This window comes from Atta cephalotes (genome assembly GCF_000143395.1).
Source record: "Atta cephalotes unplaced genomic scaffold scaffold00017, whole genome shotgun sequence".
Taxonomy (NCBI): domain Eukaryota; kingdom Metazoa; phylum Arthropoda; class Insecta; order Hymenoptera; family Formicidae; genus Atta; species Atta cephalotes.
Window position 1 is genome coordinate 4,249,188 of NW_012130081.1, and position 17,720 is coordinate 4,266,907.

Genomic DNA, 17,720 nt, shown 5'->3' on the forward strand with positions numbered 1-17,720 from the left:
ACTTACTACACACACACACACACACACACACACACACACACACACACACACACACACACTTACACAGAAATCTATTATATTTGTCTCTAGCACAAGATTTTTGTAAAAACAACATCCATCACACACGATACTTATTCTTCATATATATATATATATATAGTTTTATATTATTATAAATTTCATACATTAATATGTGTACATAATGATATAAGTACACGCATATATCTGTGTTTAATTAAGAGAAAAATAATAAATAGAACTATATAAATAGAATTATATAGAAAAATTATATATGAATATTTCTAAATGGTTACTTAAATTTGATTTCGCCGCCCTTCCGATTCGTTGACAAAGATCGTCTTGACAAAGATCGTACAGGTCCAATCCCTGGTCAAAAGGATTAAGTTCCTTGACCTAAAAGCATCTCGGATTGGGTAATAGCGTCGCGTATCGACGTTGACCCACATCTGAGACCTAATCAAGTGCTTCTGACTTGTAGCATCCATCTCTGAACGATAACTACAAGAGTGGTGTGTGAGAGCGGTCAGATGCATCCTTCCTTGGCCTCCTAATTCCTTCTTTTCATTGAAATAAAAAAAGAATCTTAGGACCTGGACATAACAATATCAATCGATCGGATTTCTGAGTGACTTCTATTGTAGCTATACTTAAATGTAAAATGCGTGATTTATATTACAGCAACTATACAGATTTTAGATTGAAGCTGAACAATGGTGGTTGTTCCCGAACGCACCGGTCGAAGAAGAAAATGAAAGAAGGCAAGGGCTCGAAGGAAGAAGAATGTCGCTCCCTGTTGCGGCTTTCGCATGCGAATTGGACAAAAACTTGAAGACCTTTAGGTCCTCCTTTGACGTGCTCTTCGAGCGTAGCATCGCGCGGCTCGTCTTTACTCGCTTGCGTCGCGCCGCAGCGTTCCTGGCAGATGGAAAGATATATTCCAATACGCGAGATCTTCACTTGCCGATCGCGCCAATTCGATCGTGACTTGTGAATGATTATTACAAGGAAGCTGATCTAGGAATGAATATCTCCTTGCGCTTCGAATTTGTTATTCGCAGCCATATATTGCTAGTAAGAGATTCCCGTTGCGATATTTCGATGACATAACTACACATTTATCAAACACCGAATTTTTTATCTGTCAATCGTATCTGTCAATTAGCGACATTTAGAAACCAATAAACCTGTTGCAATTTTAGCAAAAATAAAAACAGATAGCGCCTTTGTATTCGTTTGCACTTCAAAGACTAACAAAATAGATAAATAGCATCCTCAGAAACAAAAAATATATCAGAAAAAGATATGAATGATGACACGATCACCATATTTTAATACTCACAACACAAATTATTAAAACCATGATTTTCATTCTTACAAAGAAAGCACAAATGAATATTTGGAGGAGATTCTGAATATGAATCTGGTAATTGCAATAATAATTTATTCCATTTTGATTTGGAAATAAAAAGTGATAAATTCCAGAGATAGGATGAATCTATATTATTGTCTCAGTTTAGATATAAACTTGCTTCGACTTTTAAAAGAATTTCCATTATGGACAATTGTAATGATAGTCGATCAAACGAGTGTCTTCAGCTAGAAACGAATAATATTTCAAATTGAATTCGATTAAAGTCTCCATAATCTCTCCTGTCGACCTTTAATTCTATGTATAAAACGTATTTAATTATAATTACCATCCAGTATATATAATTTATATCCAGTTATATTATTTCAATCTTGCGCTATATTTTCATTTATATTACATGTGTTTTCTACAAGATCATACTCATGTTTTTCCCTTCTCCCTTTATAATCGAAAGATTCTCATTCCTTTTATCAAATTGACACCAGAAGCATATAATAATTGACTGCAAGTAGTTATCATTCGCATCCTTTCCGTTATACATTATTATTGTAATGTTACGATAATTATTTTTATGTTATCAGCGTTTACCTTAGAGAGCGAAATATTGTATTATGTTTTGTTTATTTTCCAACCGTTATTTATTATGTATGTTTTTATTATTGAGTACGATTCGATCATGATCGAAACGTCTATTGCTAGCATTCTTTATTAAAATTTCAACTTAAAACATTTTCGTTTCCTTTTTGTTTTTTTTATACTTTTTACTTATTCTGTTCTGTTTTTATATAATAATTTTTGACTCATAGTCCTCTTTTTTCTTTGTTTTTTTGAAATTTATGAGCCTTATTACTAATCAGATAATATAATTACTATCATTATATTTTTCTTTGAGTGTAGAAATTATCGACAAAACAGACTATTTATACACACACATAAAAGTTTTATTTTTTTTAACAGATATTTTTATCCATCCTAGATATTATATTGCATCCAAATTTTGCGAAAAAATGTGTAAATATAGAATATTTTGTAATATACGTATCAAACATTGAGGTATAGTTGATATTTAATTTGTCTGAAATTTTGTTAATTGAAACAATGATTTCTTCAACTTTTAGTTAAATTACAAACATGTTTAATGTTAAAAATAAAAAAATTATGAAAAATGACAAATTCGCATCAAATCTCCTCTAAGAAAAATTTGACCGTGGATAATACTGAATGACGTTAAAATTACATGTTCGCTATTACAGACGAAGAACGACGATTTATCGATGACCAGACTTGCTAAGAACGAAAGTCTAGATGAACCCATACTTCATCATCGCGTTCGTGCGAGCAAAGTTTCCCACTTTTAAAAGTTCGTTATCCCGATGACTGAACGCGTATAAATGGCCTTCGCGCTAGTCGAATATCTCTTTTCGTTAATGAGCGGCCGGAGTTCGTTTATGTGGCCGGTAAAGTGATTTAAAGGATCTCGATGATGAATGCTCCATGCACGGAAGAAAAAGAAAGAGAAAGAGAAAGACAACAGCTGTGCGTGTAAAAGCATAAAAAACGTGTGAAGTTTTCCGATAAATTCCACAGGAGCATTTAGGCCCATAGGCGCCCGTGTAAATTACGTCTGGTCCTTCCTATTAATTAAAAATGAAACGGTATACATAAACCGAATACTGTTGACCAGTGAGAGCCAACCGTAGAGAATAATCGAGGAGAATATCTCTCTGGCTCAGAAACGCACTTATCCCGAGATGATTTTTATAGCAACAGATCCGGCCACTTTTTCTGTTCTTCGAAGTTTCTCTCGCCGCAACACACCAAGTCTCTTGCTAGTTCTGTGGAAACCCCCTCGCATCGTGTCCTGCCTTTTACGGTACACCGCGACCGCTTCGGAAGTCGCTAATTAGGTCTACTCGCATTCATCTGAAGGACATTTAACCGTATTCAGAGGACAAAATCGAGTTCACAGTCCAATACAATTCCCTTAAAATTGCGTTTAGTAAAGTACTCTAATATCAACACGCATCTTGGTAACGCCTATACCCAACTCTTATTTTGCAAGTCGACGGCGACAGGTGTTCTCCGTATAAGCCGTAAGCCCACGTAAGCGCACCTGGAGCCTCAATATCCTGAGATCAGAGACTATATTTCTTATGAAAAATATGGGCGTCGCAACAAAGCCATTTGTTAAATAAAATAAAGTACTTCTTATTTTTTCCTATAAAAATTGTTTCTCTGCACACACACACACACACACATACACACACACACACACACACACACACATACACACACACACACCACACACACCACACACACCACACACACGCACGCACGCACACGCACGCACGCACACACATATATAAAATAAAAATACATTCATAATCTAGCTTTTATCTCAAAATACATGAATCATTCCTATCAAAGGCTGATATGCGGCGAAAACAGAAACGAAGTCATAAAACTTTAACGACGCATCCATAAAAACGAAGAGTTAAAAGTACTTCGTAATATTTGTTTTTACAGTAAGATTTAAAATATCAACGTATAAAATGATCTCATGAAATAAACTCGTAGTTAAAACAGGTAAGTCAAATGGTTCTTCGAGAAACTTCTGCATGCATAATTTCACTTTCCTACGTCATCGAAACGAGACGTCGACAATCATGAGATGCCACGGCGATCATGAAGAGGCAGAGCTCCAACTCGCCTCATCGATGCTCATCGTTTCTGAGGACATAAAGAAACGCTGCAGAGACTTGCCGCGATGGAGAGATGACGGAACTTCAACATTTTAACAGTTATTTCCTCATGACGAATCGAATCGAAAATAACGGATACTCATTATGCTTTCCACTTTCCTCGTCAAGTTCATCGAGCTATCGCAGCTCCTTGCAGCACACTCGGCGGATTACAAAACATTCTTTTTTTGCGTAGTTCTACACTTAGATGTCATGCAGTAACACGGAACGCGCGACAATCGAAGGTAAGATGACTACGGTATAACCAATGATTATCGGATCTGTCAAGTGACCGTTCTTAGAGCTTGTAGAAAACTTAATGACATTAACAAGTCGAAGCAGCTGTAGCCAAGTTGCACGCAAAGACAAAATTATGTATTGAAAGATAAAATTATCTATGGTATTTCTCCTTACAATTATATATAGTTTACATTTTATTTAACGAAGTAAAATGCGCAAAACAAATTTTAAGTAATATTTTTATTTATTACTTATTTGTTGCTAAAAAAGTTGCGAAAGAAAAAATTTGTTGGTTTAAAAAAAAACGATGTTATGCTATAAAAGAAAACATAAAAGAAGATTAACTTCTGTGTAACAAATTTCTGTCAAAAAAAAACTTTGGCAACTTTTTATTTACGTTAGCCTGAAGTTTGTTATGAATGTATGTTATGAATGTATGTTATAAGGTGTGTGATATATTTTTTTAGAATCATATATTTGGCAAATGCCCGGTATCTGACGGTCAAATATCCACAGTATTATATTTCTAAAAAATATATCAACAATAATAAAAAAGTTTTCAGGTATTCGTATCATTATACGCGTCGTTTCAATATAAAGTTTCAGCCGGATATATTGCCAGAAATAAAATATCCAACAATTTTTCCCGGATATCCAGTGCATTCCTAAAAAGATATCTTCTTTATATAATTATCTTTTTACACTTAATGCATTTTGACCATAACAAGAATCGTAATGAGCTTAGTAAAGCTTATTATGATTCTCTAAGCTTATTAAATTAAAATTATCAACACTTTAATTAATTTGACGCCACTAAATAAATACCGTGATAAATGCATGACACACACGGATCACGCTTCTGTTGGCACCGTATTTGCTTACTTTCATTATCAATAAAGAATAAAATGCTGACCGTTAGGCTGTTCGAGGCTCACGTCAGTTCCGATTGAACGCCCACAATCATTCTCTCAGATAAGGCAAAGAGATGATGCCATACATCAGCCAACTACTCTTGTATTTAATAGCGAAAAAGTAAACGTCTCGTCCGCGCATATTAAAGGCTGAAAAGGAAGCCGGGGATATGAAATCTGTCGGTGCCGCTCTAAAGCGATAATGGATCTCGAATGGTACCACTACTAGGCGAGATACATTTCGCGAATCACGGAACATACAACCCTGCGAATGAAGGAGCAAACGAACGAACGAACGAACGAACGAACGAACGAACGAACGAGCGGCCGGTCGACGCGCTGGTTCAAGGGAGGTTCGGTATGTTAATTACAGACCAACATACGTATCCCTCTCTCGCTCCCGCATCCTCCACGTCCCATCCCCTGGCCGTGAGTTACCTCGGTTGCCAGCCGATTCGTCTTGGAACGGCCCCCCTCGCCGGTCTTGTTGCACGCAGGGCTCGCGTGAGACCGACGAGTCGACCCTACGACCCGAGAACGCCGAGAAACGCTCGTTTTGCCCTCTTTCGAGCTCGCGAAAGAGCCATGCGGGGAGAAGAGAGTTCGCCCCTATATACGCGGCCCGGCTCTTCTTCTTCTAACCGCCTCCTTTGCGCCTCCTTCGATTTCTTTCGAAGGTTAACCTGATCGAACGATCGGCGGAGGGTCCGCGACGTTAGCCGCGCGCATCAGAAACAAACCAGTGAAATCGGGGAATCGAGCGTGTCCACGAGATCTACGATCCACGGACTTGGCACGGACGCGCGAGCTCAGATTGGACGTTTCACGTGTCGGAGTACCTTCACGGACGAAGACTATCGTGCAATCCGTTAGGCATTCAGCTAGAAATTACTTTTCACTTCTTTCCTAAATCAATTAGGAAAATCAATGATTCGCTACTGAAGCGTGAAGCGTTGAAGCGTGAAAATTCTCATCTTACATCAGGATCGCGAAGAAAAACATTGAACAGAGTGTTTCGTATGCTAAAGCTTCGGATTAATGCGAAGCAGCAACAGTGATTATCTAATACAACCTAATCATACGCTTCTATCAGGCCTATAAACTGAACGAATGGAACCGTTATCGTTGTTATATTCTTGTATTGATGTGGAAAGCTTTCCTCAGTTTCTCACCTACTGATCTTTTACGCAAGATAGAATAACTACGATGTACGATAACGACCAATTAGAGAATCTTGACTCTAAATTGAATCTTTGTTATTGCCATCCGCATATATATTATTCATCATAAAATAATTTCATCATACATGGATATTTGTATAATTATGATACGTGATATTAATAATTATTAACATTACGCTTCTTTCTTTATAATTTAAAAAATCTTGAATAAAACCGACAAAGTAACGTGTGTCATTCCATGAGAGTATCGGAAAAGGAAATGTTGAAAAAGAAATTGATAGGCAGAGATATGCAATAAATACAAAACGTATTTATCACATATTTTCCTTAGAGTATTTGAGTCATAAAAACCAATAAGATATTCGTTTTTCATGTTACCAGCGTCTGTTTTAGAGAGCGAAATAGAAAATTTATTATGTTTTGTTTTTATCAATGTAATAAATATGTATGTTTAACATTGAAAATGATCCTAGTGTGATCGAAAGTGTTTGTTTACTGCTAACATATTAGATTAAATTTTTATTTAACGATATATTTGTTTCCTTTATTTTTGTTCAACTTCTATATTTCGATGGTTTATTTGATTTTATATAATAATTTTTGACTCGAAGCCCCTTTTTTCTTTGGTTTTTTTCTTTGGTTTTCAGAATTATGAGCTTTATTACTAATAAATAATTTAAACCAATAAGACTTTAGTACAGTCTGTGCAGTGTCAATTTTAAGCAATTTGCATTGCCGTATGAGTGTCATCTATATACATCTAATATTTGATATATTTGTTAAATAACAAATGTATTTCATAATGATTAAAACCATTTTTCCTGCTCTGGGTCGAAAGGAAGGGGAGAGCCGAGGTCATATTGCAAAAAGATCAACTCGGACCAACTGACCCGGGTAAGACTTTGAGGTCAGAATCGCGCGTGATGGGCGGATCGATAAGACGTTGAAAAAACATTCTTTCGCAAAAAACCAAGAAATGATTGCGATGGGTGGCACCCGTACCGTTTCATTCTGTGAGCGCGATGGTCGAATGTATGTACGTGCATTCTTCCATCTATGTATTGATTAAAAATTTCTGGTTGAAAATGAATGAACCAGACGATTCTGTGTGAGAATCTTTGGATTAGCGCAGCATACGATCCATTCAGTAATTACATACATTGATTGTTGCAAAATACTGAATTTATGACGAATAGAATATAAGTTAAACTGAAATATTAACAGTGAAAAATATCGAGTATATTAATGTTGAGCGAAATTTCCAACCAACAATTCAGATTAATATTAGAGTCTATATATTATAAAATAATATAATATTATTTAAACAATACAATCTAATCGAACTTTATATTATATTATCAATATAAGATTTCGTACAAGTACAGTCTAAATCTTATTTTATATTATTTATTTTTGTGTAAACAAAATTTCAATTAATACCAGACTCTTTTTCCAATGCGTCGATTTGCACCTGCGTTCCTCGATCGCATTAAGCGACTTTTAAGTATTCTTTTTTGCGTATAAAGTGATTTATTTCATGTTTTTTTACATTTACATTTTTGAAAAAACTAAACTAATGACGATAGTATTTTTGATTCAGTTATAAGTTAGAGCGGTCGAAGACTCTTTGAGAAATTTTTTATTTCAACTTTCGTTTATAACAAGCTATAGCTTCTTTTTACTTCTTTTTACTTTGTTGGTTTTATTCGAGATTTTTAAATTACAAAGAAAGAAGCGTAATGTTAAAAATTACTAATCATATCATAATTATATACGAGTATATATTCATGTATGATAAAATTAATTTATAATGATGAATAATACGGATTGAACAATAACGAAGACGCTATGTAAACGTCGCGAACAAAGTGCATGCAGTGGTAATGCGTGATGGATACTCACCGCCAAAAGTGTGGCACGTATCCGGCGGGGCACAGATCTCGGCACTGACTGCAGGGCGCACCTTGGAGGACGACATTACCGGACGAATAATTACTGGGCGGCGTGTCTTGTCCCGGGGACAGCATTCTGAAAACAAACGCGAATTTACAGTGAGCGTGTCATTTTGACACGGTCCCTGTTAATGCCTAACCATTTCGCTACGCTGAAAGTGTTTCTCAACCCGTTCACGTTCCATAAGAAATGTAGCAGCGACTTCGAATAAGAAAGTGATTTTTATAGTAAATTTAATTAGTATAGCAGTATTTCTCTTAATAAAAAGTTGAAAAATAAGTATCCTTTCGTATACAAAATTAAATAATAGGTATATGGAAGGATGAAAATAATAGTAATATGTCATTTTTTTAACATATCGACTTAACTAATGTCATTGGTTGATAGTTTACTGAAGCAAATATGTTTTGCAAAAATTTTTTGTTTCTCGAATTCATCAAAATGGTTTTCACTTCTCCCCATATAGAAAAATACAAAATTTAAATTAAAAGAAGAGAAATTAATCTAAATTTTAAAATAGAATTTAAATTAAATTAAAAGAAATCTTATCTAATAGAGAAAATTAATTTTTTATTTTATTAAGTTATTATTAAATATTGCCAATTTATTTATCAATATAGCGGGACAGACGCCCTTCGCTTCGATTTTGTTCGCTCTTTTATTGAGGACTGGACAGAGGTCACGATAGTAGATAAAATAATCGACTCAAAACTGTACTCACACATTAAACTATTTTGCATTTATTGAATCTTTTTTGAAACGAGGCGACTTGGTGATGATGGACAATAAAAGAAGGAAAAAAAACGCACGCTTGGAAATCTTATCGCTGGTCTCTCGTTGCTGCATCACAATACGCGATCGGATACAATAATCTTCAGGTTGGAACCAAACTCGAGTTGGATCCAAACAAACCGGAGATTTTGACGCGGACGCTCGAACGAAAATTATCTGCATACGAATTATCTCAGAATTGGAGAATCTCGGCTCGAACAGACAAGGCAATGAACGAAGCATGCGGCGAAACAGCGAAAAGGTGTCAACTACTTCTCGAGCCTTGAATCTCGATTATACTCGATTCCAGGCGATTCCAGGCGATTCTATTCGGAAGCAGCTAGGTTTTGCATAATCGACACGTGATTCGGCGAGTGATTCGCTCAAAGAGTGTGGAGATTCTCCAATATAGCTTGACATTAAACTTCTCTCTCCAACAATAGTACGCGAATACGGAACAATCAACTTATTTATTCTATAAAACAAATATAATAAAAAAGTTTTCCATTTAAATCTAAAACAAGGTCTGTATATCAATATTAATATTACGAAAGAGACAAATCATTTAATCAAAATAGATTTAAAATGAAGGAAGAGGAAGATATAATTAAATCTTCGATTATCTTTCGTGACTTAAATATGTGACTTAATTATAATTGTGATTGTCGTAAATAAAATATTATAATAGAGCACTTTATTATTGTCATGAGAAATCAGTTCGATCATCGCGTGATCAGGGATCCCGTTTAATTATCACATCTCGATCAGGGAAATAAACTAAATGGATGAACACGAAGTGAAGCAATTGTTGCGCATTCCGTCATGCCCGAACAGATTGTGAAATTTGTCTTCTCGCAATGTGGATCGAAGAATAGTATCCATTTATAGAATTACTGTGAAATTAGATGATTCTCGTGCAACTCGATGATCTTGCTTTACCAAGAGCGGAAACTCACATCCGACGCAGTATTACCGCTCGCGTAGGCAATTATCGTCATTTTGTTGACGAACAAGGCTTCCATGGTTTCATTTAGATCCATTTAAAACCGTAACGGGACATTACACGCTGTTAAAGTAATATTTATTTTTCTTGACTCAATCCTTTTCATTATACACGCTTTTTTACACGTTGCGATTGTACTTGTATATCTAGAGACTGGTAGTGTCTCGGCACTAAGTTACGCGCAGCGACACTGCCATGGCTACTTCACGCGAGTCAGCGAGATTATTGGATCTCAATAAGGACTGAACTGATCAAGTTCTAAGTGTGCTCAATCGATTGCATCCGGTCTAAATATATAATGAAAGTATTTTTATTTTTTCTATACGTGCTCTACAAGCCGAGAGATTGCGACGTAAAATTCGAATCTGAAACTTTTATATCAAGACGTCGTCATCGTTGTTGTCGCCGGCTACGGAGTGGGAAATTTGTCCTTTTGGAATTTTTGGCGCAAGAGGCAAATATAGCACTGGTAATGCATGGTCACATCATGTCTGTTTTCTGTGGCTGATGATAAACTAATGTACACTTTTGGAATAAAGTGAGATAATTTGGGAAATCCGTCACATCGATGGCATAGAGGGATACGTAAGTGATTTTCTGCTTTTGCAATTACACAAATTAGACTTACTCGACACGTTTTGCACGAAATCTAGCTAAAAAAAATATATCGCTTTACCTTGTGTACCGAGATATTAATAATAATCGTTAAAGTTGTTGATGATATTCAATTAAGAAATCTATTATATCAATGGCATAGAAGGACAAAATAAGAACAACTAATTGAAACTTGAAAATAAGTATTTTCTGCTTCAATTAAAATATCACTTTAATTAGGCGGGAATCTGTAACGTCTTATCTATGATTGTTATTAACTACATAGTCAGCCAATGAAAATTGTATTTTTTCCCAAGATCCTTGTCATTGGCTGTAATGAGATCCTCTAACGTCTTATTGATAATTGTTGCTTAACAATAATCATCGATAAGACGTTAAAGAATCCCACTACTGATTCCAATTTGAACCTTGATCATCATAAAAGGTCAAAACAAATTTGTAAAGCGCATTTAAAGTGAATTAGACGAACATCAAATTAAGTCAAAGCTACATTCGTGAGTGATAATAAAAACTTCTCATTTGCACTAGTATAGCCAGGAAGTTGCAAAAATTTTTAAGCTTTAGTGTCGATCCGAGATGAACTTACGATCTGTGCCACACTCCTGGTCTCGCCGGTTGATGTAAATCTCCGTTTAAGTTTACAAGGACATCAATCGTGCCAACTAGTACGCATTATGTGACAAGTCTGCCCGCGAAAATAATTAATTAATGGCGCTATCTAATACGGGGAAACGGATGGTTACGTCCCACTCGCTCGAATTAATAACCGAAGCTCGTAATTAGCGGGTAAGCGACAGCGTTCCGCTGCCGTCGCGGCCTTCGATCGTCGGCGATTAACTGACATCGAATGTAATTACATCCCTCTGGAATATTTTATTGCGACGAAAATCGTTGTTGCAACCTCGGGCGCCTGCTCGCTAACGGCCTTGCTGCTCGTTCGCTTGCTGTTTTTTATCGCATAATGCTATTAATAACAACATTGCATTCTGATTAATTCTAATCGAGAGAGTAGTCTATAATTTAGCCATAAAAAATACATAACAAGAAGATTGGGTCGCCTTACAAGGTAGTTTTTTACGTGTAAAATATTATTGAAAAAATTATAATAAGAATTAAGTGAGAAAAATTTTCAAGACTATATAATTATAATTATTTTTACGAGACTGTATATTATAGTCAACAAAAGTGCTAAAATATTCCAATTAATGCGATCTCCGTTTTCCTCATTAGAATGTATTTTTTGCAATTTTTAAAATTAAAATTCGATATTTTTTTATATAAATTCTGCGACAACTTATTATTTTATGTTTAAAACACTATGTATCCATTTTATCAATTCTGAAACGTTCTCTATGCTATTATATACCGCTTAATATCTCCTCCTTTTGCCATGGTATGGCTTCTTTTAGATTTGAACTGAATTGAACGCCTACGCGGCTCTAGTCGTTGTAGAATAACTTCGAGAGGCACCATCACGTCACGATTCTTTTCGAGAATGCTTGCTGCTTTACGACATTGTGAATATAAATGCTATCGTTTAAAATACATTATAATATTTTGACATGAAATTACGTAATATAATGTAATCAATCTCAATCGGTCTTGCTAAATCATTCGGCTCAAGAAATTTAAACGTCTTTTGGACATAGTCATACTAACTCGGAATCTAGTTACTGGTATAAATATAAAATTATAATCGCTTTATGTAAAACAATACAAAAATATTAATATAAGTTAAATGATAAGATAAGATAATGGCAAGAACAACCGACTACTTATTTTCCCTTAACGACTTTCTTTCTGTGAATTATTAAATAAAAATTAAGTATCTTAACAGAGAAAGTGCCTGATATTATTATTATAACTCTTTAGATTTACAAACTTCATTGCACCTGTATTAGCGATGGATGTATTAGTAACAGATTAAACTTACAATGAGGAACATCGATGGTTCAGGTATCTGTACAAGATCGCAACAAGTAATACAAGATCCAGCGCGGCGAGTGTCGCGCCGAGATTCGCAGATCTCGAAGGACATCGAGAAAAAAGGGGGAAAAAACGTAACTGCGGATTATGGCACATCTTGGCGGATCTCTCTTTTCATGCGCACATTCGCACACATATACAAACATATTTCTCCGATCATCGTTCGGATATGTACGAAGTCAACTTTTCATTCGGATATGTAGACGTAAGAGGCTTACGTTTGACATAATTGACGCCGCGACATTCGACGCGCGTTCTATAAAAATTACCCGTCTCTGTGATGACAGAATGGCATCATGAATTATAAGTGGTTTCACGATATAGCTGATAGAATTTTTTCGTCGATACTTGATTGCAAGGATTAATGAGAAGGATGCACCTATTAGCAGCTAAATAATAAATAAATGCTGGAATTATTTGTGAAGCATTAATCTTGAACGAAGATTTAGGATTGGTTAATGCATAGTATGTCTTGTTTTTGATATTAATTCGAATAATGCATGTTCTAGTGCATGTTCAGGTTTTTTGATTAAAAGATGCATCTGTTAAACTAATTATTAATAACAAACAAAAAAGGAATTAGTTTTGAACGAAGATTTGAGATAATTGATGCATCTAGTTTTCGATATTAACTCGATACTAATGCATATTCAAGTTACAATTCACATAATTTCAAAAATACTTTGGAAGAATTGTCTATTCTTTTTTAATTCTTAATATTTTCGTAATTTATATTTTTATTGATAATATATTTTCATATATTAATCTATTTATAATATATTTAAAATATGTCTATAATATATAAACAGAAATTATTTAACTGAATTTGATTTGTGAAAAATAATAATTACTTTAGCTATATCTTTTGAAGTTCAATCATATTTTCATTTTTTAAATTTTCAATAATGTATAATCTTGTAACTACAAACATGATCCTAAACAACCATGATTGATCCCGGAAAGGATAATTGTAACTATACAAATTGTAACCCTGCATTATGATTACAATTTTAGCAAAGGAAAATTCATCTTAGAGCATCATAAAGAATATGTGCGGGGGTCGATTATCTTGGTGCACCGCATATACCTATAATGCCCCGTATATCACCGACAAAAAGCCGGATACAATTGCAATTTGAACTCGATTCAAATAACCGTAGAAATCTCTGACGGCGATAAGGAACGGCCAGGCTTCAGTCGAGGTTCACCTGCCTTCGCCGGACCACCGTAAGCCATTGAAATTTAATAGCATCACCGGAATTGAACGATAGACGTTCCGCGCAGCTGACGCGCGTGGAAAGCGCGCCTCTGCACTGCTACAAATTACACTCGGTAATTCAGTTCCTTGACCGCAAAGTCCCACAAGAAAGTTAAGTCCATCCCCGTGGCGCAAGTGAACGACCGCAGCTTCCCGTGTTGGTTCATAAGTCAGCGCCGTTAGAGCGCGAAAGTGCGAAAAGAGATTTCGTGAAATACCACGCGCGAGATTCGACGCGAGATATATGTATATCTCGCCAATTCGTGAGAATTTATTAGCGGCCATTCGTGCACGTCCGCCAACCGCACACCCGCTATCACACCAACTTTGTTCGCTGCGGTTTAACTTCATTACGATCGCTTTCATATCGGAATTCTGATATAGATGATGGCTCTTGTCAAAAACGATAAATGGAAATATGATAAAATTGATATCGCATTTTTTCGAAAATGGAACCAGCGCGATGCACTTCTCCTTTAATCTCATAATTAAAATCATCTAATTTTCGTAAAAATTAAAAGAATGCATTTTCAGAGAAAACTTTTTGGTATATTAATGTAGTTGTTTCTCCAAAATGATTATAAAATTATATTTGAATCATTTTTTATAATAACTTCAGCCATATTTATGATAACTATAATTAATATAGATAATAACTATAATTATAATAACTATAATTATAGTCATTTTCGACTGCCAACCATATATATTGTACATATATTTAGATAAAATTGTACATATATTTAGTTATACTAACCTATAGTAATCATAATCACACAATTATAGTAATATATGTAATTATAGTTACAAATACCAAAAAGTTTTTCCCTCAGAGAGTATCATAGAGCTATCTATAAAAAAAATTATACATTCTTATCGCAATGGATGTCACAAGTATTAATTACTAGATCATAGTTTCAAAGTATAGAAGACATTTCTCAATTGCACCATCTCCTGTCTCGGAGCTTTATTATAATGTACAATATTACTAATATATATAATATTAGTAATACTGAAATTAATACCGAGAAAAAGAGGAGATAGATGCGGGGATACGCACTTAAGAGTTGCCACTTTGTGCAAAAGTTAACGGCCGCGAATGGTAGGGATCGACGTATTATAACCGATCACCAGGAAGCTCCGGCTCTCGTATTCGCCCCAAGCTTTGTCTTAACGATGAACGTACGCAAAGTTACCGCCGACTCATGCTTACGAACGTTCCTTGCATCCGCGCGTAAGTTATAATGCGAATCATTGCCACCGTACGCGCACGGATCCGGACGGACGCGTACAAACTACTACAAACGCCGCCGAACGACAATTTTATCCCGAGTCATGTAGTTGCGCGCGAAAAGAGGACAAGCCAGTAAACATCAAATTTAATTTAACGATAATATACGAGCTAAACGGGAACTTGCAACATACAAAACATCAAGCAACACAAAAAAATTTATGTAAATTTTCATGTAAACAACAATTATAATTCTAAGACCTACTATTAAAGGTATATATTTATACACAATAAATTCTTTTAATTGATGTATACTTAATTTGTATACTACTTTGAAGCACATATTTTTCCTTACCTACGATTGACTTGAAAATTGGTACTCGGGAGTTTTCGAGGTTTAATTACAAATCAAAGTCCATCATATTGTCCACTATAAGTCCGCCATCTTGAATTTTGGGAATCTGATCACGGATTCATAATCAGCGAGAACCTCAGATATACATTTTCATGAGATTTGCATTGTTTTCGAATTTGAGTCCGTCATATTTGATCCGCCATTTTGAATTTCTGAATTTTGACTTCAGATTCGTAATCAGCAACCCAAAAAACCTCTCGGGCTTCATTTTCGGCTAATTAGCTATTGTTGATTGTTGAGTCACAATCATATTTATTGTTAAAAAGGAATGAATTTTTCCAGTGTTTATTTATAAAATACATTTTGTCAACAATAGGAATACTTCGGTTTTTTTATAACAACTGTTCTACAAAACTGTGTAATGTTCTTTTCATTGTAGTAATATGTTAGAAATTGTGTGAAAAACATAAAAAACTATAATTAAAAAGGTGTCACATTTGTACACCTGACACTGTGCCGCAAAGAATTAAGCGGCTATCTAAATATATTATGTTTTTCAATTCGATGACTTTTGGCAATTGTTTCCTTTCTTATAATATTTATTTCTTCATGTTCTTTTACATAAGTTTTGACTCTGCTTTTGACACTGTGAACATTATCTTACAAGAAATTTAATTTGATTTTATCTGTTTTGTTAATTTTAATTTATTTAATTTTTTTATATATATTATTGTGCAGTTATAGTTTGCAGTAGGTAAGGTTTTGTTATCCTTTTTCTCTTTTTGGTAACTACTTTTTAACGATATTATTTCTGATCTATTCAGCTCGCATTTAATTATTAGTTAATCAGCTAATTAACGGTTATATACACTCCAGATGTGGTAATCTGTGAGACTTGCTTGCTGCTCGATTTCTTTGACGTTATGAACATTGGATTGTTATCAATTATTGGAGACTGTTGAGAATAGCTTGAATATAACCGAAACGTTCAGTTTTGTATATATTATGTAATAGATTAATAAATACAATCGAAATATATGTGTATATGATAATCGCATCAATTACCGCGTATTAAGATTCTTAATTGCCCGTTTTTTATTTACTCTATTTTTTATACACAGTTATGCCTTACAAATAAAATTATTCTTTTTTATAATATTATAATTGAACAATTTGCAAAAATGAATTTATAAATGAATTTATAAGATTATTTACGTAATAATTCGTCAAACGTACAATTTTTTTTAAACTATGTTACATTAAGTTCGTATATCGATGTACAAATGTAAAACTGCAAATGTAACATGTACAATATTACATATGAATTTGCAAACCCTTTTCTTACGTAAAAAAAATGTTATATATAAAATATGTTATACTAATTTTCAACGCGATGTCGTAATCTACTTTAAAATGAGAAGATATTGCGATTGAGACATTGCAAAATAAATCGCTCAAAGATTCAATTCGACACACGTGAAAAAGTTATCTTTTATCTCATATTGTCCTCTCTCTATTTGTCCGTATACATCGTGGGCACGCGATTATCATCGAAAATTTACAACGTCGTTCGCTTTCACGCATCAGGAGTTCATTCGCTAGCTAATACGCGATTAACGCGGGAAAATGATTTACACACTCCGATGTGTCTCTCGCCGGATATAGTGCGCTGGAGCTCAGAGATTGGATGTCTCGAGTAAACAACACTCGGCGTTCGCATGCCAGGTGTAATTTTCTGCATCGATGAGCCTCGTCAATAGCACGGCGCCGCTCATTTTTAAGAAATTCATGTGTGTGTGTGTGCGTGCGTGCGTGCGTGCGTGCGTGCGTGCGTGCGTGCGTGCGTGCGTGCGTGCGTGCGTGCGTGCGTGCGTGCGTGCGTGCGTGCGTGCGTGCGTGCGTGTGTGCGCGCGCGCGCGCGCGCGTGTGTGTGTGTGTGTGTGTGTGTGTGTGTGTGTGTGTGTGTGGTCGGGTAGGTAGTAAGTAAAGTTCGTTACGACGGTAAGTAACTACTACGTTACGTTTACACCTTACGTAGTTATTAAGTAGTATAAGTATTAAGTGTTACGTTACTATAAGTAACGT

The 17,720-nt window shown here is 35.1% G+C and overlaps 1 pseudogene; it reads right to left on the bottom strand.

Moving 5' to 3' along the window:
- The window catches only part of LOC105618547, a 52,978-nt pseudogene extending 44,488 nt beyond the window's left edge, over positions 1-8,490 (bottom strand).
- Between the last annotated feature and the right edge of the window lie 9,230 nt (positions 8,491-17,720).